Source organism: Eulemur rufifrons, chromosome 30, assembly GCF_041146395.1.
Source record: "Eulemur rufifrons isolate Redbay chromosome 30, OSU_ERuf_1, whole genome shotgun sequence".
Classification (NCBI taxonomy): Eukaryota; Metazoa; Chordata; class Mammalia; order Primates; family Lemuridae; genus Eulemur; species Eulemur rufifrons.
In genome coordinates this window covers 74,987,468-75,010,849 of record NC_091012.1, presented here as the reverse complement: position 1 = coordinate 75,010,849, position 23,382 = coordinate 74,987,468, and the positions used below count along the sequence as shown (strand labels likewise).

General features: G+C 34.5%; 1 protein-coding gene across 2 annotated transcripts in view; it reads left to right on the top strand.

Annotated features, from left to right (window-relative positions):
* PCDH11X (protocadherin 11 X-linked) overlaps positions 1–23,382 on the top strand; it is a 765,380-nt gene that overhangs the window by 575,102 nt on the left and 166,896 nt on the right. The gene's annotated exons all lie outside the window — the stretch shown is intronic.

Below are 23,382 nucleotides of genomic sequence, written 5' to 3'. Positions count from 1 at the left end.
CATATGCAATCTATCCTTTTAAAATGAGAACTAAAGAGACTAAGCATATTGGTCACAAAAAATATGTGTGTTTGGCAGGGGAGAGGGGCAAGGAGGAATTTAACTGTTTACAATTTGAAAATTTTGTTTCTGCATAGTATATATACTATTGGCTTAAGTAATTTTGATAGGTTTTGTAACTTCTTATAGCCTAAATTTTATTGTTCATTAGCTGGCAAAAACATTACTTTTAAAACTATATAGCAACAGATTTTCATATCTTTTTAGAATTACTCACATAAATAAATCTCTTCTTTTGCAGATGGCTTTGACATTCCTCAGATAGTCACTACTTAAATGCGATATAGCAGATAGGGCTTTTCTAAACTCCTCTTCAAATGAAACATAAGTCATTACTTCTATTTGCCAAGCTTAACAAATAAATGTTTCACATTTGACAGCTCCGAAATTGGTTGAGAACAGCAAGATCAACATTGGCATATTCTGAATTTTGTGCTCATTCTTGATGTACTGCAAACATTAACCTACAAGTAGGGGCCGGGCACGGTGGCTCACGCCTGTAATCCTAGCACTCTGGGAGGCCGAGGCGGGAGAATCGCTCAAGGTCAGGAGTTCGAGACCAGCCTAAGCAAGAGCAAGACCCCGTCTCTACTAAAAATAGAAATAAATTATCTGGACAACTAAAAATATATACAGAAAAAATTAGCCAGGCATAGTGGCGCATGTCTGCCCTCCCAGCTACTTGGGAGGCTGAGACAGAAGGATTGCTTAAGCCCAGGAGTTTGAGGTTGCTGTGAGCTAGGCTGACGCCACAGCACTCTAGCCCGAGCAACAGAGCAAGACTCTGTCTCAAAAAAAAAAAAAAAAAACCCACCAACCCTACAAGTAGGGTGTAGAAAAGTCTCAGCAAATAATGTAGCATTTTTTGTGTAGATTGTATGAACAAAAAATCAGAGTCAACTAGACAGAATCAGGGCAAAGCAGATGATATTTTAAAAGTACACACTTTCAGTTTAACTTCTGATACAGTAGCTTCAGTCTTCTCTACTACAAATTTTACTAAACTATTAAATTGAATAGTTTTTGCTTGTCTCTGTACTGCCTCGGGTGGCTATTCATTCTCATCAACAGTGAAAGACCAAGAAACATCAAGTAAGAGGTGAAAGAGAAATTGGATTTCTAGTCAACCTACTATTTCAAAATTTAGCCTCTGATATGAGAATGTAAAAAATCTTTCAATACCAAAGTGCACATTTAGAATAATATACACAAATACACTATTTTATAGATGTGGAAATTGAGGGTGAAGAAGGATAGATTGCTTGCACAAATTTACACAAAAATATAATGATAGAGCATGGATTGAAGCTCACTATCTCAAAATTATATTTGAATCTTACATGAGAGCTCAGTTTACCTTGTGCTCTGCCCATTCTGCCAGGGAACCTTCTGGAGGGTAATTATCATGCGGTAGGTAAGCACACAAAAAGCTCTAGAGTCAGAAATTTCTTGTTTGAATCAGCTCTGTCCCTTACCTTTCTATATGAACCTCAGTCTCCTAATCTATTAAACAGTAATGCAAATAATATTTATGTCACAGAGTTGTTGAAAGGATAAAATGCACTCCAAAAGACAGTTTTTGACACATGGTATGTGTAACAAATATTAGTGCATTTAATGTTTTCCTTTGAAATATTTGGAGCAAAAAATTGTGAATTTTAAAAATTAATATGTCCTATCACATTGAATAAAATAACATTTATTATAGAGTTCATGAAATGGCAAAGATAAAGTCTATTTTAGTGTGTCTATCCCATATCATTGGGAAAATTTTCCTCATGCAAATATGCACTCATACATACACACCAAAAGTGCATCCTCAGAGACCAGATATTGGAGGTAAATTTTACTCACAAGACTGACATATCTTTTGGTTAGCAGGTTATAGAACATCAGGGTTTTATTCATAAGCATATAACCCCATTCAATTTCAATAGGTTTCCTTTTAACACATGCAGTGAGAACAAGTAATAGGATGGTTCATCAAAGAAATAAAATGAAGAGGTAAATCATTAAAAAATTTATACATACCTTATATATAATATATATAACACATAAATACTTGAAACAAAGAAGTGTACAAAAATAAGAAGTGTACATTTATCTTCCATTATTTAAAGTAGGGCCTTTGCCTTTCCTTTGGATATATGTTAACTGATTAGCATCGCACACCATCTTTATTACACAAATAACACCCAAAATACATAGCCTGTTATTTCCAGTTTTGGTTCCCATAAGACAGAATGTGTATTTAAACACTCTTGAAAAGCTTTTAGGCATGGAATGTTTCTAGATTTATATGATGCTTTTCCTGAATCTTCTGTAGTTCTCTTGCTCAGACATAATTCTATGACGTCTTTGCATCACCTTGCCCTTTACAAGTTTTCTGAAAAGTTCAATTTCATCTTGTTTGAAGCAATTATTATATATTCATATTTCACTGGCTCACATAAGATTTTGAATAAATTAAATAGTTGCCATAACAAGTGCAGCTGATATAAACATATCCATGAATACACACCTGACTTTTCCTAAGCATAAAATTTATTTTGTCAGCAAAAGTGAGTAGGCATACTGTAAAGTAGCATAATAGCTCAGGAAATAGAGCTTACTGAAGTCAACAAGTCAATATGTTTTATTTACTGTGAGGATGATGAGCTTAGTTTAATCTAATGAGTTGGTTAAGTAGAGGTCTATTGAAAAGTTTTCAATTTATCAATAGAGAGGCATTTGCTACGTCAGAGTAGCACATCCAATTGTGGAAAATTTCAATACAACTTAGCCTCTATTTATAAATCTAAACTGAATTTTTGATCATTCTAATATCTCAAGAAGTTTGTAGTTTACACATACCTTCATAGTTAACTGACATGACAGCAGCACCAACCTTAAATCATGGACACGATTTTTTTTTTTTAGGCAAGCAAGAAAATGAGGTTTACTGAGGAGAGAAAGATAGGATTATAGGGCAAGAGCAAGATATAGGTTTACAGAGCATGATACATATGCCACAGATAACGACCAGAACCATTGTCGCAGCAAAGGGAAAGTAAAAGGGAAGGGTGCAAAAAAGGACTTGGTTATGGTGTGCATCTTATTTTATATAATATAAAATTGATGCAAATTTTTGAATGAAAGAAGTACATATGCTTGATTATTAAAAATAATTAAAATAGGTACACCTCAAACTTTCATGTGCAAATTCATCATCTGTGGAATCTTATTAAAATACAGATTGTGATTAAGTAAACTTTATGTTATGTATATTTTGCCACAATAAACAAGGCAAAAAATATATTAATGCCATGTCCTACCAATATGATCATTCACTCTGGGAGTGGAACCTGGCAATTATATTTTTGTAAAGTTATTCAGTTGATTCTATGTGCAAGTAAATTAGAGAACCACTGATTTAAGTGGAAAAATTTAAAATATCTTCCAGTCATTCCCCATGAGTTCTGGTGAGAGCAAAAGTAAAGTTTTATCTTTGATTCCATCAATTCTTTTTGTCACAGGGGAAGAAAATGTGTTTGCTAAATAGGCAAATTCTCATAACTTCCTTAGGCTGAATGTAGCATAGAAAAGGCTTCATGGTAAGAGAAGCAAAGAAAATTGATTAATAGCAACGGATTTAGTAGAGAGCCACGAACTTATGGCATTCTACTTTGTAGTTGATGATTTAATAGTATTTGATGATCACAAAATACTTTAGTAGATAGAAATTAAAATTTTCCTTTAATCATGTCAAATTCTTCTTAGGCTAAATTCAATAATTTTTAATGAATTGGTAGGAAATGTAGGAAACAGAAAGGTGATCAGTAATTATTCAAACAGAGATTAAAGTTTCATTTGCAAATTATGTCATAATATTTTTATTAATCTGAGAGTATTCATAGAACTGATATGAAAACAGAAGAACTGTTAGAAGTGATATTGTAGTGCATATGAATGTGTGAATTTTGTTGTGTTTAATATTATCTGTACATGAATGTGGATAGATACATTAGATAGATGATAGAGATAGATATACATATATTATGTCTAGGACAACTGCTTTCTGTATTTATTCATGTATAGACTCATTTATCAAAACAAAATATTTATCAAAAGAAAAAATATAGTCATCAGAGCCAGATGGTCTGAATCCAAATATTATTAGCTTTGTAAACTTAAGCAAGTTTAGCCACTCATTTTCTGAGTTTTCTATCATCTACAATGAAAACTTCCTGTAAGAGTAAAAAGAATTTTGAACTCCCTTTAAGAAAAATGATGACACCTGATTAATGTTATTCCTAAATGTGCTCTTAGGTGATGATCAGTGAAAACAATCTGATGGTGAGTACATGTGGTACTTATTTTTCCATTCTTGGGGTACTTCACTTAGTAGAATGGGTTCCACCTCTATCCAGGAAAATACAAGAGGGGTGTTGGGCAGAAGTGGGGTGGGAGGAGATGGGTATACACATACTTAATGAATGTAGTGCACACCGTTTAGGGAATGGAGACGCTTGAAGCTCTGATTTGGGGTGGAGGAGGGGTCAAGGGCAATATACGTAACCTAAACTTTTGTACCCCCATAATATGCTGAAATAAAAAAAAAAGAAAGAAGATGAACCCATTCTGAAGCATAAGTATAGAAATGATATTTGAGCACTATGGTGCAAACCTGAGATGATCTAAAAACAAAAGAAGAATTACATATATAATAGTATATATATTATTACTTAATATTAAATATGATATGATACAACACTCAGAGTATTTATGTCTTCCTTCTTTAACTTCTATACCCTTGTTTTTGTTATTCTCTTCTGCCCCTCTTTAAAAATTCTCTTACATACTTAGTCAATGACCCATATAGAATTATAATTAAGTTGCCTTTTTATGGATATGTCAATATTTATAACAGTGTTTGAGGTAGACAAGTTCCTCTCCAAAATCTATTTTATAAATGTGACCGGTAATGATACGATTTATGCACTATTAAATATTAATTTGGTATTATACATTAATGATATACACCAAGTGACTTCCTTGATTGCTAAGTCAATGTGAACTAGTGATGTGGCTTATTTTGTTATTTTACCCTATGATAAATATTTCATTTGAACCCACACATCACATAGAATGGCAATATAGAAGAGTATAGAAAATATGATAGTCATATCTATTCTGAATTTGATCCTAATTAATATCACTTTATAAAAATACAAAAAGATGATTGAATTCCTGTCTTAAATATATGAAGTATAAACATGCACTGATATTGCAAAGTACATAAGTCAATGGAAGCTACATACCAAGTAAACAATGTAGTGGTAGAGATTTGAAAACTGTCAGTTATCTTTCTAATCAGTAGTCAATCATGACACTTAAAAATGTTATCACGTACAAAAGAATACACTAGAGAAAAGACACCCTATTCAATAAATGGTACTGGGAAAATTGGATAGCTTCATGCAGAAGAATGAAACTGGATACTTATCTCTAACCTAATAAAAAATAAACTCAAACTGGATTAAAGACTTAAATGTAAGACCTGAAACCACAAAAATATTAGAAGAAAAATTTGGAAAAACTATCCTTGACATTGGCCTAGGTAAAGAATTTATGAATAAGACCCCAAAATCAAATACAACAAAGACAAAAATAAATAATGGAACTTAATTAAACTAAAGAGCTTCTGCACAGCAAAAGATACAATAAACATTCTGTACAACCCAAGTGCCCATCAATACATGAGTGGATTAATAAAATGTGATATATGTATACCATGAAGTTCTCCTCAGCCACAAAAAAACAATGGTGATCTAGTACCGCTTGTATTATCCTGGATAGAACTACAGCCCATTCTACTAAGTGAAGTATCACAAGAATGGAAAAACAAGCACAACATATACTCACTATAAAATTGGTATTAACTGATCAACACTTATGTGCACATTTAGTAGTAACATGAATTGGGTATCAGGCAGGTGGGAGGGGGAAGATGGAGATGGCTATATTCACACCTAATGGGTGAAATATGCACCATCTGGGGGATGGACACGCTTGAAGTTCTGACTTGGGTGGGGCAAAGGCAATATATGTAACCTAAACTTTTGTACCCCCATAATATGCTGAAATAAATAAAAAAAGAGAAAAGAAAATAAATAATATGAATCAGAAAAAAACTACTGTATAATAAAAAAGATATAATAAACAAAGTAAGTAGACAACCTACAGAACGGGAGAAAATATTCACAATCTATACATCTGACAAAGACCTAATAAGCATAATCTATTAATACAATATATAGAACTCAAACAAATAAGCAAGAAAAAAAAGTAACCCCATTAAAAAGTGGACAAAAGATACCAATAGACATTTTTCAACACAAGAGAAACAAATGACCAAGAAACATATGAAAAAATGCTCAACATCACTAATCATTGGGGAAATGAAAATTAAAATCATAATGAGATACCACCTTAACCCTGTCAGATGGCCATTATCATAAAGTCAAAAAACAAGAGATTCTGGTGCACATGTGGTGAAAAGAAAATGCTTATACACTGTTGATGGGAATGTTAGTATAACCTCTATTGAAAATAGTATGGAGATTTCTCAAAAACTAAAAGTAGACCTACCATTCAATGCAGCAACCTCACTACTGGGGATCTATCCAAAGGAGAAGTCATTTTATAAAAGAAACCTACACCTATGTGTTTATTGCAGCATAATTCACAATTGCAAAGATATGGAACCAACCTACGTACCCACCAATGGATGAGTGGTTAAAGAAAGTGTGGTACATATATACCATTAAATACTACTCAGGAATAAAAAAGAATTAAATAATGTCTTTCATAGCAACTTGGATGGAACTGGAGGCCATTATTCTGAATGAAGTAAACTAGGAACCAAAAAACAAATATCACATATTCTCACTTATAAGTGGGAGCTAAGCAATGGGTATGCACGGCCATACAGAGTGACTAAATGGACATTGGAAACTCAGAAGGAGGAAGATGGGAGGGAGGTGTTGGATGAAAAACTACCAATTTGGTACAATCCATACTATTCAAATGATAGGTATATTAATATATTTGACTTCTCTGCTATGCAATTCAGTAATGCAACAAAAAAATCACTTGTACCCCTTAAATCTACTTAAATAACTAAAAATACAAAAAAATGCTATCAATTCAAAAGCCATATAAATGGAATTCCCCCCAACTATTTGGGGACAGAATGAAATTCTTTTTCTATTTTATGGTACTGTATAGTGTTGTGTTTTAGCCTTTTCTCTATTATCTAATAAATTTTTAAAAATAATTATTTCTGCTGAGACAGTTTATGATCTATTTGTCTTTTGAAAACCAAAGAAGGCATTTCTTCCATTGGTAATAGTGTTTAAAATATTTACATTCTTAAAGTTAGGGCTTACAAAGTGATCATAGATATCTGCAAATCAGGTGAAATTTGTATGGTCTTTTGACCTTTGTTATATTAATGACATTTTCAATGACAAATTTACCTAATTGCTTTGTGTGTGTGTGTGTGTGTGTGTGTGTAAACTATTTGATCATATTCTAAAATATAAAATATCAGTAATAGTTCCATTGGGCTGATGTTCCATAATCTGTAGCTGAACTTGTATAGAGATAATTAGCTTGGATCAATCACCTATAGGAAAATGCCACCTCACCTCACCTGCTTATTTTAAAGAAGTGATTCACTGAAGGTAAACCATTTAAACAGCATAGTAATGACAGAATGACAAGACTGTTCAAAATTGCTAAATAGAGGATTGTAAATTAGCATGCCTTCATATCTAATAAGTCCATATATCTGTTTCTATGTCTATATCTGTCTATCTATCTATCTATCTATCATCTATCTATAATATAATGCCAAGTGGGGTCTAGGTACATGTCCTTTATTCACCACAGTGATCTTGGTACATAGTAAGACCTGAAACACAATAAATAACCAATAAGGATGGTTTGGTTCAATGAATGTCAGAAATGTTTTCTTTTGGTGTTTTAGATTTGGGAATTCTACCCAAACAAGATATAGTTAGCAAAAGTATTCTGTCTTCTTTTAGCTTTAGAAGACATGAACAGTACAAGGTCCAAGAAGCTCTTATTGGTAGAGAATTCATGGCTTGGCAGACCAAAATAATGATGCAGAAGGATGCTCATTATAAAATAAATGGGTTGCACAAAAGTCTGAAAAAAAGCCACTTGGGAAATTTGTCTTAAAAGGAGGAGAAACAGGTTAGATATGGGCATGCATTAAAGACTTTTTTCCTTTGATCCTTAGTTTTGGTTTTTTTTTTTTTCCTTTTCACTAAGCTGGAATGAATGTCACAGGGTAATTGTGGCATATTAACCCTCAAACATTCAACATGTTTTCATTTACTCAACAAATATTTATCAAGTGTTGAATAGTGCCAGACATAATTTTAAGTTATTGTTTTTTTTTATTATTTCAAAATATTATGGGGGTACAAATGTTTTTGGTTACATGGATTGTTTTTGCTATGCTCGAGTCAGGGTCATAAGTATGCCCATCACCCAGATAGTGTTCATTGTACCTGTTTGGTAAGTTTTTGCCCATCCCCTCTTTAGCCCACTCCTCACTTGATTTCCACTGAGTTTTGCTTCCCTCTGTGCACATGTGTGCTGATTGGTTAGTTCCAATTTAACAGCAAATACATCTGCTGTTTGTTTTTCCATTCTTTAGATACTTCACTTAGGATAATGGTCTCTGGTTCCATCCTAATTCTTGCAAAAGGCCTTAATTCATCCTTCTCCATGGTGGAGTAGTATTCCATAGTGTACATATACCACATTTTTTAATCCACTCATGAATTCATGGGCACTTAGGTTGATTCCACACCTTGAAATTGTGAATTGTTCTACAATAAACATTTGAGTGCAGGTGTCTTTTTGATAAAATGACTTATTTTCCTTTGGGTGAGTACCCAGTAGTGGGATTGCTGAATCAAATGGTAGGTCTATTTTTAGTTCTTTCAGGAATCTCCATACTGTTTTCCATAGAGGTTGTACTAATTTGCAGTCCTGCCAAAAATGTATAAGCATTCCTTTCTCTCTGCATCTATGCCAGCATCTATTGTTTTTGGACCTTTTAATAAAAATATATCTCAAAATTATAAAAACCATATATGACAAACTCCCAGCCAACATCATACTGAATGGGGAAAAGTTGAAAGCATTCCCATTAAGAAGTGGAACAAGACAAGGGTGACCACTTCTATTCAATATAGTGCTGGGGGTTCTAACCAGAGCAATCAGGCAAGAGAAAGAAATAAGGGCACCCAAATCAGGAAACAGGAGGCCAAACTGTTGCCTTTCTGATGATATGATCTTATATCTAGAAAACTCCAAAGACTCCACCAAGAGAATCCTGGAATTGATAAATATATTTATCTTATTCTTTATGTAAACTTTTTCTAAATATAATAGACTATATTGGTCTTGAAAAAAATTTTGACAAAATTATCATGAGAGAATTTATTAATGAATTATATGCTCCTGTATGTAGTGTGTTTATTATCCCCAGAATATGACCAAGTTTTGATTATACATGATCCAAATTTCATTATACATGGTCAAAATTCGATTACATATGGCCTGAAATAGTTTTCCCTATGTAAAGAATTTGTGTTTAGTGACTTTTCTTGCCAGGGAGTTTCACATATTAACATTTTTAGTTTTAGTGGTACCATGTTTCTTGATTAGTATCAATGCTATATTCTGTTATATCTTTATGATCTTAAATCCTTGATTTAGATTATATAATTAACTGTAAATTATATCTTCTTTCCTATCTCATTCAAATTATTTGAACCAAAGACAATATTATTTGTCCCTTCATGATGGTACTCATTCTTTAAAATGAAGGGGTTTTGTGATAGGTCCTCAGAGTTTAGTGATACTTTTGTATAGTTTTATGTTGAAAGAATAATAATACACTGACTTTGGTGCTGTTTGATGTTATTCAATTAATTATTTATAGGAAATATCAAAAATTTAATGAAAAAATAATTAGAAAGTTCAAACTACATAATCAATTCTTCTTTTAATTTAGTCAACCTATGGGAATAATTTGTATTCTAAAAAAAATTCATCTAGTAGGAAAAAAAACCACTATTCTTAGATCTTATTTAACCAAAGAATATTCATTATTCCACATGTGAGTATATTTCTCTCTCTCTTGACACTTCAAATCCTCAAATAAGATTTTAAATTACAGGGAAAGATCAGAATAATTGTTTTTTGTATTTTAGGGAACTCACATTTAGTTTTGGGAATTTAAGTTAATTATAAAAAATGTACTTCAATTTTCACAAACAAAAGTACAAATAAACTTGAACTTAATTCTACTTAAAAAATATAGAATCACTTGGGGAAGTTTTTCAGTGACTTCTGACCATGCAAAATAAATGAACACTCATCACTTCTTTGCACGATACATATTGTACTAAGATTGAAACAGAATAGGAAAATATTGCTACTTAGGGATCAGGGAACACATCCTCAAGTCAGAATGTTTCATCTGAGTGCAATGAGCATTAGAGCACTGGATAGGACTGGCATACATTTTCAATAAATATCTTGGTTGGTCATGGTTTAAATTCTTTTAAGCTAATATGCATATTTGAACAAATTTCTGTATGGATTCCCCAACCTGACTGGCAGAAATACTATCATTTTATATTTGAAGAAACTAAGGAAGTAAAGGAAGAGATTAATACTTAGGACTTCAAGCAAATGCAGAATCAAATTTATAGTGTATTAAAGATTTATATTTCCTTCATTGTTATGTAAAAAGTAGAACTTAAGCAATATTTCATCTCTTAGTGGTATGTTCTCCTTTTATAAATACTCGAAATGTAATATTTATATTTTGAGTATCCAAAGAGCCATTACCTTGAATCTGTGTCTTCTAATCATGAAGCACAGATGATTTCTAAGGCAGACAGCATTTGGTTTATTCAAAAAACCTTTTAACATGTCTTGTGCAGTGAGTTAATCTGTCACACTGATAAGTCCCTCATACTCCTGCTCCTCTTCCTGTACATATAAGCTTTATTTAATTCAGTTTGAAATAGCTTGCTTCTGCTTTTCATTTCCTCTTCAGATTTGTGGCACTGCCTTTTATGCTTTGTTCTTTGCTGACATAAAATATTTATCAACATATCATCTAAGAAGATTGGTTCTCCACAGTAGATACCCAATATGTTTCACCACATGGAAAATGTCTCTTCTTGTTTATTCCTAAAATCCATAGCCAGATTCCCATATGTCGAGTTTATCCATTGATATTTGAAATGTAAAACTAAATAATTCTGTGGGTAGCAATTATGTATAGATATTGCCATTAAATACTAAATTTTAAAATAATCCGGATGTAAACTAAAAAATAATCTCAGTTCATTCAATATCAAGCAAACATGGATTTGGGTTTTATTTCATTTGTTTGTCATAATGGAAAAATAGGTGCTCAGATACACTTATTTTTTTTTCATTTTTTCTTCAATATTATGTTCCAAATACTTAAAAGAATAACATTGTCTTGGGACTATTGTTTTTAGATGTGACCTATCATTTCAAAGTTGATTCCTTTCCCCAAATGTTAAAATACAACATATAAATAACCAGTTGGTTCTGAGAATGAAAATTTCTGCCAAAACTTGTGTTCATTCTCTGTCACAAAAGTCTCAATAAAATATATATTAGAGACAGAATATAAATATAGAAATTAAAAATCAAGTCTACAATCCTTTCAAATTGCTAGTGTGGTACTACCATTAAATTGGCATCAATTCACTATGATTATAAGAAAACACAATTTTAGCAGGCATTAACATAGCATATGAAAATATGAAAACATATTCATAAAGAGAATTATCAAGTCAGATTGCACTTCCAACACCATACTTTCTCTTTCCAATATTTTATCTACAAGAATATGTGATATGTAAATATTAATATGTATATCATAAAACAATCAAATTATTTGGAATTTTATAAGTTGTCCATCCAGATGCATCTCTCTAAATTGAAGCAATAGGAGAAAAAAATACTGTCAATAAATGAACTTCACTATTTTTCTCATTCTGTAGAGAATTTTAAAATGAAATTAATAGAGCATTGCTTTGGAGAACTATACAATATTTATGATAGTGAAAGATAGTTATTGAAATTAATTTATATTTCTTATGGATTTTTAAAAAAACATTCTTTCATGTACAAAACATATCAACCTCTGCCCAAAATAAGCTTGAGATAGATATTTTTGAAATGGTTATTATATGATCTACTTCCTTTTCTGAATTCCTATTACATGTACATTTGTAATAGGAAATATGAATGAGGGACTTCAGAAAAGTTCATGGGTAGATGTAATCCTAGCACTCTGGGAGGCCAAGGCGGGTGGATTGTTTCAGCTCAGGAGTTCAAGACCAGCCTGAGCAAGAGCGAGATCCCATCTCTACTAAAAATAGAAAGAAATTATATGGACAGCTAAAAAATATATATATAGAAAAATTAGCAGGGCATGGTGGTGCATGCCTGTAGTCCCAGCTACTTGGAAGGCTGAAGCAGAAGGATTGCTTGAGCCCAGGAATTTGAGGTTGTTGTGAGCTAGGGTGACACCACAGCACTCTAGCCTGGGTAACAGAGTGAGACTCTGTCTCAAAAAAAAAAAAAAAAAGATAAAAATAAAAAATAAATTTTATTTCTCAACATAAGCTCCATGAAGTTCAAGACACTTTTGTAAACAATGATACCAGCCATTTAGTTCATCTCCAAAGAACTTAGGGGCCTGGGAATTTAACTATGTCAATGCAGACTTTTTGCATTATTAACTGAAGAACAATGGATACCCTTTACAGGTTTTTTTAAGATTGGGAAACAAAAAGAAGTGAGTATGACCCAAATCAGGACTGTAAGGTGGATGCCTAATAATATCTCATCGAAAATCTCACAAAACTGTCCTTGTTTTATGAGAAGAATAAAGTAGGAGCATTGTTGTGGTGAAGTACTCCCTGGTGAAGCTTTCCTGGGCAAATTTCTGCTAAATCTTTGGCTGACATTTTAAAACACTGTCATAATGAGCAGATGTCATCGTTCCTTGGCCCTCCAGAAAGTTAACAAGCAAAATGTCTTGAGCATACCAAAAAAACTGTCTTTGCTCTTAATGAGTCCACTTTTTCTTTCCCTGGACCACTTCCACCTCTTGATAGTCATTGCTTGCATTGTGCTTTTTTTCAGGATTGTACTGATAAAACCATGTTTCATCTCCTGTTACAATTCTTTGAAGAAACGCTTCCAGGTCTTGTTCCCATTTGTTTAAAATTTCTGTTGAAAGCTCTGCTCTTGTCTGCAGCTGATTTGGGTGCAATGATTTTAGCACTCATTGAGTGGAAAGTTTGCTCAACTTTGATTTTTCAGTCAGAATTGTGTAAGCTGAATGAATTGAGATGTCTATGGTGTTGGCTACTGTTTCTATTGCTAACCATCAGTCCTCTTCAATGAGGGTACAAACAAGGTTATTTTTTCTTGCAAATTGATGTGAAGGGTCTGCCTCTGTGAGCTTTACCATCAACATAACCTCATCTCTTCTGAAAAAAAGTTATACATTTGTAAACTGCTGATTTCTTTGGGTCATTGTTCCCATAAACTTTTCTTAAAACATCAGTGATTTCACCATTTGTCTTCCCAAGATTCATTGTAAATTTGATATTTGTTCTTGCTTTAATTTTAGCAGAATTCAAGTTACTCTGAGAGTAGCTCTTTCCAAACTGATAGGACATCCTTCTTAGCGCCTCAAAGTAGATCCTGTTCAAACATTTTATAACAAGTTAGTATGAGTTTAATTTGGTGTAAAAAATTCGAAATACTTGTATAGTTTTCTCATATACTACACATTTTTCACGAACTTTCTGAAGACCCCTCATATAATATAGTTTTAATATAGATATGCATATAACATTATAAATATTAATCATTCTTAAATGAAATTTCCTTGTCTCCAAGATATGCCCTAGGTTGTGTGCAAAGCCTAATATTTTTATCAAGGCATATAAACATGCACAAGAAAAACTACCCTTGGAACTCACAAAATTGATTTCCACTCATGAAATATTAACTTCAAGTGTTTCAGTAAGTCATTTCCTGGTATCATGTCCACTTATGCTATACAGAGACTTTAATTATACCTTTGGTTTTCTTTATATTATAGCAGATTTTTAAATTAATTTATAGTAGATCAAACAGTTTGGTGAAAATGTGAGGGAAATATTTCAAAAGATTTTTATTCTAAAAAGAATCTTCTTTTTGAAAGAAAGTTTTATTATATCATAGTCCATGTCTCTAGCTATAATTAAGATTTATATCTATTATTTTTCTATGTGCACAGCTCAAAAAGGTTTGTTGACAAGACAGCCAAAGCTTAGAAAAGTGGATAAACTGCAACTAGCCGGTCATGGTGGCACAGGTCTGTACTCCTATCTACTCTGGAGGCTGAAGATAGGAGGATCACTTGTGGCCAGGAGTTTGAGGTTTCAGGGAGCTATGATCATGCCACTGTACCCTAGCCCGGGTGACAGAGAGAAACCCTGACTTAGAAAAAAATGGAATAAACTTATTAAAAGAAATTCATATTAAATCTCACAAGGAAGAGATTAAAAAACTTAAATCTTTTAACAGTAGAGATTGTACACTATTATTTTGAAGACATGTATTTTGTCTGCATTAAATCATGTCAAGGAATATGCTTTAAAAATCAATTGCTCTATAAACCCAAGATAAGATACACCACAAAGTCCTATTTTAAAATGGACTTAATTTGTAATTCATCCACTCAAGAACAGGTTGAGTATTAAATGGTGTGAAATATTTCAGAGCTACAATTGTTTTAAACATTTTGGATAGCACAGAAGCAGATTTCAGAAATATTGATTTCTTAGTATTTTCTTTGCCAAACTGAAAAAATAATGGAACCAGCCCTCAAGATTTTGCTTTTGGAATTTCTCAATGTCATTAAATTTGTATGTTATCATATATGCTTCATGTACCTCTCAAAGCACTGTCACAGGGGCCATAGTAAGAATTATCAATGAACCATAAAACCATTTCTATTGCCATGTTTACTCTTGAGAATGGTTCAGAGTCCTTCATGATTCACTATTCTTGAATTACCCTTTGGGAGTCAGCACAATTTTTTAAAAAAGAATCTTCTCTCTTGTGAGGACTCAAGATGGCTGACCAGAGATACCAGTTGCCAGATTGTCTCAGTAAGAAGGAAAAGTTTTAGATGAAAGAGAAACAAACAAACAAACAAACACATATAGATTGGTGCAATTCTGAGGGAAGGGTGCCAGAACCTACAAGAGACTCCATGGGAAGAAGTTGCAGAGCAGAATAAGAAAGAACAAAATATCAGCAGAGATCAACCCCTGAGAGGTTTGGAGTCCAGCAAAAAGGGTAGGTGGAGCAGTTTGTTTCTTCCTCCCTCATATCTCTGACAGCAGGTTCCTGAGCCTGCTGCCACCAGTGAACTGAGAGCTTCTTGTGGACAAAGCACGAGGATCCCAGCCCCCCTGTGGTGCTTCCTATCACCACAGATGCGAGTCAGGATGATGAGTGCCATGTTGCTTTTCTACCCACTGTGAGCCTTTGTTCTCCCAAGCAGGCTTCAATTCCTCAGGTTTTCTCTTGCTCATTCCCATACAAACATTTCCCAAGTCTGGCCCAGACTGTGGGAGCCACAGGGGTCCAGTGGGTCCCAGGGAATCCGAATGATTCCAGAACCTGGACATTCCAGGCAGGCTGCCTTCTGGAGAGAAGGACAGAGAGGACCAGTGTGCTAGCTTGTCTCCCTCCAGACTCTTTTCCTCTCCTTCCCCTCCCCTGCCTGCAGATGCTGAGACAGACAATTGAATCACCACACCGAGGCTTCCATAGATAGTGGGGCTCAAACCCTACCTCTTAAGATCCTGCAGCAGACTGAGGGGTGCTGAGACTATGAGATCCCTGCTCACTGGCCCTCCCTGGTGCTGCTTGCACAGCACCTCCATCAGAGCAGGGCACACCCTGAAGTGGAGGGACATTAAACCTGCTTGAGCACCTCATAGGCAACTCAGGACCAGCATGCTTCTCCCCAGCCTGGTCAGGGATTGAACTTTGGGGAACCGGGAACAGACCCACAGGCCAGATCCTGTACCCCCAGCTTTCACTCATATTGCTTGGGGGCACAGAGGGGAGATTCGTGAACTAACCTCAGGAGGTGAGGGACCCCCCCCATGGGCAGAACTGAGAAGAGACTGTAGTGTGAGTCCTAGCCCCAGCACACTGGTGGAGCACCCCTCCTCCCACAGGAAGGCCACACTAGCAGCCCAGTCTGGGATTGTGGGCAGGGAAGCCCCTTAGTACACAGAGCAATTGTGGGGGAGCTCAGCTAGTTTGAGCTCCCACCTGCCAGGAGTTGCCAAAGGGAAAAAACAGAGCAGAAGAGTGAGAAGAAGAGCACAGCACATTCCTGACAGCCAGATTATGAATCTGAGTCCTGCCTCCACAAGCAGACTTTCTGGTTGGGTGGGGCCACTTCAGCTTCTCCCTGGTAGCTTTACGTAGAAGCTAGGAGCAGACTTTTGACCTGACCAAAACAGCTACCTTAACAGCTTCTGTGGAGCCTGAGGGCAAGCTCACACAACCCATCCATGCCCAGCCTCAATCCCCCACCTGCCTTTGCTGTGGGAGAGAATAAAGACTCAACTGGAAGTCCCAGGACCTTACCCACCACGTGGAGCATTTGAGTGCTCCTCTTGAGGGACCAGAGCTGGTCACAGGTCCCAAAAACAACATTGTAGCTTATTCCTTCTGGCAAGTGCCACCTACTGACAGGGAGGTCAATTTCCATGACTTTTATGGCATTTACTGATGCAATTATACAGGGCGTGATTGATTATCAACTGTAAGCAGTACGTACCGTCTCAGAGATTACATTGGGCATGCCAATACAATTCACACTGTTAAGAAGACACCAAGTCTGGGGATAGAGAAAGGATTTGAAATACCTCCATCCTCTCTCATCAAAGAGAGACAGGCAATCTGCCCACTTACATAGCTCACCACTGCTACAGCCTACAAACAACTATGAGTAGCAATTGAGAAAAACAACACACTAAGGATATCCATAACCAAGGAATCCATCCAGAAGCCAGATTTCCATAAAGGGACCCACAAGCAAAGCCAAATATTCTTAAGAAACATAGGCTACACCCATAGGAGTGTGTGTGGGAGGGAAGTCCCATCTAAACAAAAGAAAACGCCCAAATGAGAAGCAGCAGCTGCTCCAGATGAGAAACAATCAGTAAAAGATCTATGAAAGTATGAAATATCAGAGCAAAAGGACACCCCAAAAGGGAACACCAGCTCTCTAGTAATGGGCACCAACCAAAATGAAAATATTGAAATGACAGATAAAGAATTCCAAATATGGATGTTAAAGAAGCCCAACAAAATACAATAGAAAATGGAAAACCAACTGAAAGAAACCAGAAAAATAATTCAAGAAATGAATGAAACGTTCACAAGAGATCAATATATTTAAAAAAAATGTAACTTCTGGAAATGAAAAATTCATTTAAGATAATGAAAAACACAGTGGAAAGTTTTTTTTTTTAAAAAAAATAGACTAGACCAGGCAGAATAAAGAATCTCAGAGCTTGAAGACAACTCTTCTGAATTAATTCGGGCACTCAAAAATAAAGGATAGAGAATGAAGAACAATGAACAAAATCTACAAGAAATATGGGATTATGTAAAATGGCCAAATATAAGAATCATAGTCATCCCTGATGGTGAAGAAGGAAATGCACAAGGGTTGGAAAACCTATTTGAGGGACTAATTGAGGAAAACTTTCCTGGTTTTGCTAGAGATGTAGACATCCAGGTACAAGAAGCTCAAAGAACACCTTGGAGATTCATCACAAAGAGGCAGTCAATAAGACACATAGTCATCAGACTGGCCATACTCAACATAAAGGAGGAACTTCTGTGAGCCACAAGGTGAAAACACCAAGTAACTTACAAAGGAAGTTACTTTGTAACATCAGGCTAACTGCAGACTTCTCAACTGAGATCTTACAAGCCAGAAAGCATCGGGGCCCCATCTTAAGTCTTCTTAAACAGAACAACTACAGCCTAGGATATTGTATCCTGTAAAACTAAGTTTCATAAATGAAGGAGAAATAAAGACTTTTCCAGACAAGCAAACACTGAGGGAATTTGCCAAGACCAGATGTGCCCTGCAGGAAATACTCAGAACTTCATTATACATGGATCAGCACAATAGTCACCCACCAGAGTAAAGCCACCCAAAAGCTAATGCTCAGAGATGATATAAATCAACAATACAAGAGGTAAAATAAAGCAATAAGGTACTACTTAACAGGATGAAAAGAACAGCATCCCACATATCAAGTCTATCAAACAATATCAATGGTTTGAAATCCCCACTCAGGAAACACAGGCTGGATTAATGGAAAAAAAAATACAAGCCAATTATCTGCTGTCTCAAAGAAAGACATCTAATGCACAAGGACACATACAGACTCAAGATGAAGGAATTGAAAAAAATATTCCATGCAAATGGAAACCAAAGGAAAGCATGTGTAGCCGTTTTCATATCAGATAGAATTGACTTTAAATCAATAATAGTAGAGTAAGAAAAGGATGGTCATTATATAATGATAAAGGGAACAATTCAACAAGATGATATAAAATAATAAATATTTATGCACCTAACACAGGAGCACCCAAATTCATAAAGCAAATCTTACTAGATCTAAGCAAAGAGATAAACAAACAGAAACATCGTAATTACTGGGGATTTCAACACCCCACTGACAGAACTGGACAGATCGTCCAAGCAGAAAATAAATAAAGAAACACTGAACTTAAATGAGCCTCTAGAACAAATGGGTCTAACAGACATTTGCAGAACATTTTACCCAGAAACTACCAAATATACATTCTTCTCATTATCACATAGAACATTCTCCAAGATTGATCATATTTTAGGCCACAAAACATGGCTTAACAAATTCAAAAAAATCGAAATCATACAATGTATCTTCTCAGACAATAGTGGAATAAAATTAAAAATCAACTCCAGAAGAAACACTCAGTTCTACACAAAGTCATAAAAATTAAACAACCTGCTGCTCAATGATTATTGGATGAATAAGGAAATTAAGATGAAAATTAAAAGATTTCTTGATCTGAATGACAAAGGAGACACAAGCTATCAAAATCTACAGGATTGAGCAAAAGCAGTCCTATGGGGAAAATTCATAACCTTATATGCCTACATCAAAAAGACAGAAAGTTCACCAACTAACAATCTAACGACATGTCTCAAGTAATCATAAAAGGAACAGCAAAGCAAACTGAAAGCCAGCAGAAGAAAAGAAAAACCAAGGTCAGAGTAGAACTAAATGGAATTGAAAACAAGAAAATAATACAGAAGGTTAATGAACAGAAAGTTGTTTCTTTTGAAAACATAAACAAAATTGATAGACCTCTTGCTAGATAAACTATTATTGGAAGAAAAGGGAACCAAATAAGCTCAATTGGAAACAAAAAAGAAGATATTACAACTGATACCACAGAAACACAAAATATCATCTGTGAATACTATGAAAATCTGTATGCACATAAACTTGAAAACACAGAGGAAATGGACAAATTTCTTGAAACATACAGCCTCCCAAGATTCAATCAGGAAGAAATAGAACTCCTGAACAAACCAGTAATGAGAAATGAGATTGAAGCAGCAATAAAAAATCTTCCAACAACAAAAAGCCATGGACCAGATGGATTCACAGCCAAATTTTACCAAACCTATAAGGAAGAGATGATACCTATTCTGCAGAAATAATTCTATAACATCAAGAAGGAGGAAATCCTCCCCAGTTCATTCTATGAAGACAGTATCACCTTGATACCAAAGCCAGGAAAGGAAACAAGAAAAAAAGAAAAGTACACACCAATATTCCATATGAATATAGATGCAAACATCCTGAATTAAATAGTAGCAAACTGAATTCAACACGATTTCAACAAATAATCCACCCTGACCATATGGGCTTCATCCCAGGGATGCAAGTATGTTACAACATATGTAAATCAATAAATGTTATTCATCACATAAACAGAGGCAAAAAAAAAGATCATGTGATCATCTCAATACATGCAGAAAAAGCATTTGACAAGTCAGCAACCTTTCCTAATAGAAACCCTCAACAAACAAGTCATAGAAGAAACATATCTCAAAACTATAAAAGCCATATATGGCAAACCCACAGCCAGCATCATGCTGAATGGGGTAAAGTTGGAAGCATTCCCAATAAGAACTGGAACAAGACAGTGAAAATGTTGCCCACTGTCACCACTTCTATTCCACATAGTGCTGGAAGTCCAGCCAGAGCAATCAGGCAAGAAAAAGAAATAAAGGGCATCCAAATTTGGAATGATGAGGTCAAATTATTGCTTTTTGCAGTCATTATGATCTTATGTCTAGAAAACCTAAAAGATTCCTCCAAGAGACTCCTGAAATTGATAAACAAATTCAGCAAAATCTCAGGTTACAAAATCAATGTACACAAATCAGTAGCATTCCTATATACCAATAACAGTCAAGCTGAGAGTCAAATCAAAGACTCAATGCTATTTACAATAGCTATAAAGAAACTAAGATACCTAGGAATATACTTAATCAAGAAGGAGAAAGATCTCTACAAAAAGAACTACAAAACACTGAAGAAAGAAATCACTGATGATACAAAAAAAGTGGAATAACTGTATCATTCTGATGGATTGGTAAAATCAGCATTGTTAAAATGTGCATACTACCCAAACTGATTTACAGATTCAATGGAATCCTCATCAAAATACCAACATCATATTTCACAGATCTAGAATAAATAATTCTATGCTTTGTTTGGAACCAGAAAAGAGCCAGAAGAGCCACAGCAATCTTAGGCAAAGGGAACACATTGGGAGGCATCATATTAACAGACTTCAAACTATACTACAAGGCTATGATAACCATAACAGCATGGTGTTGGCACAAAAAATGGAGACATAGACCAATGGAACAGAACAGAAAACCCATATCCAAAACCAACCATATATAACCAACTGATCACTGATAAAGTAGATAACAATATACACTAGGAAAAAATCCTTGTTCAATAAATGGTGCTGGGAAAATTGCATAGACACATGCAGAGGAATGATATAGCATCTATATCTCTCACCACTCACAAAAATTAATTCAAAATGGATTAAGGACCTAAATGTAAGGCATGAAATCATAAGAATTATAGAAGAAAATGTTGGAAAAACACTTCTAGATATTCACCTAGGCAAAGAATTTATGAGGAAGACCCCAATGGCAATCAGAGTAACAGCAAAAATAAATAAATGGGACTTGACTAAATTAAAAAGCTTCTTCACAGCTAAGAAAATAATCAACAGAGCAAATAGACAATCTACAGAATGGGAGAAAATATTCACAAGCTATATAACCAATAAAAGACTAATAAGGAGAATCTATAAAGAACTCAAGCAAATCAGCAAGAATAAATCAAACAACTCCGTTAAAAAATGGGGAAAAGATATGAACAGAAGCTTCTCAAAAGAAGATAGACAAATGGTCAATAAACATATGAGAAATTGCTCAATGTCGCTAATCATCAGGGAAATGCAAATCAAAACCAAAATGTGATATCACTTTACCCCTGTCAAAATGCCCTTTATTAAAAATTTGAAAAATAATACATGCTTGTGTGGATACAGAGAGAAAGGGATACTTATGCACTGTTGGTGGGACTTCAAATTAGTACAACCTCTATGGCAAACAGTGTGGAGATTCCTCAAATAACTAAAAGTTGAACTACCATTTGATACAGCAATCCCACTACTGGGTATTTACCCAAAGGAAAAGAAGTCATTTTATCAAAAAAACACCTGTACTCAAAGTTTGTTGCAGCACAATTCATAATTACAAATGTGGAATCAACCCAAATGTCCATCAATTTATGAGTGGACTAACAAAATGTGGTATATGTGTAACATGGAATACTACTTAGCCATGAAGAATGATGAGTTAATACCTTTCACAACAATTTGGATGGAATTGGAGACCCTTATCCTAAGAGAAATATATAAAGCATGGAAAAACAAACACCACATGTACTCAGTATTAAATTAGAACTTACAGATGAGTACACATGTGCATATAGGGAAGTAAAACTCAATGGACATCAAGCAGGGGGCAGACAGAGGAGGGGATGGTGAAAACCTACCTAATGACTAGTGACAATGAACACCATTTTGGTGACAGGCACACTTTTATCCTTAGCCTTACAAAAGTGATTCATGTAACCAAAAACTTTTGTACCCCTGTAATACTCTGAAGTAAAAATAAATATATCTTTTCTCTGTAATACCCAAACTAACCCAGAAGGATTTGAAATTAACATTTTTGCTGTTAGAACAGTTGGACAATATGATTAGTGAGGTCAGATTGTCTGGAGAAAAACAGGTGACAAAATAATGTAATCACGTAAGTCATTTTGTCTAAGGTATCCAGTTCTGTACATCTCAGAGTTTTTCTTCTCTTAATTGTATCTGGCAAAAGAATTATTATGATTGGCTACATTTGCTTTATTTGGTTTTGTACCATTTAAAACATTAAGGTTAGGTTTTGAGATGGAAATTTTTGCCTTAAATTTTTAGTGAAAATGAGTAATTACATTCTCTTTCTCTTCATAACAAAGCTAAATTACTAATTACCATTTTCAATAGGTATTTTTTGAGACCAGCCAAAGCAAGATTATGATTTTTAAAATTTGCTCTTCTTTTATTCTTCCCTTGTCAGTTGGTGTGTACATGAGGAGGTAAATTACATTTCATATGTCTAAGTTGGAATTTTCCAAAATTATATTCTAAAAACACTTATTTTTGATACTCCCTAAAATAACACTTTGCCTTGAGCACACAGCTTTGGGTACACGTCCTGTTTCCATATCTTGGAAATGATCAATAAATGGTAGCATTTCATAGTGTGTTAATTATTTAGCAGTAAAAACATGAATTCTAAATCTACTTATTCCTCTAACCAGTCGTGTGGGTCTTAGACAAGTCATTCCATTTCTCTTGACCTCATTTCTGCATATGTATACTGAGGATATTAAATCAGATGATTTTCTAAGAGCCCTGGTCATTGGCCCACCT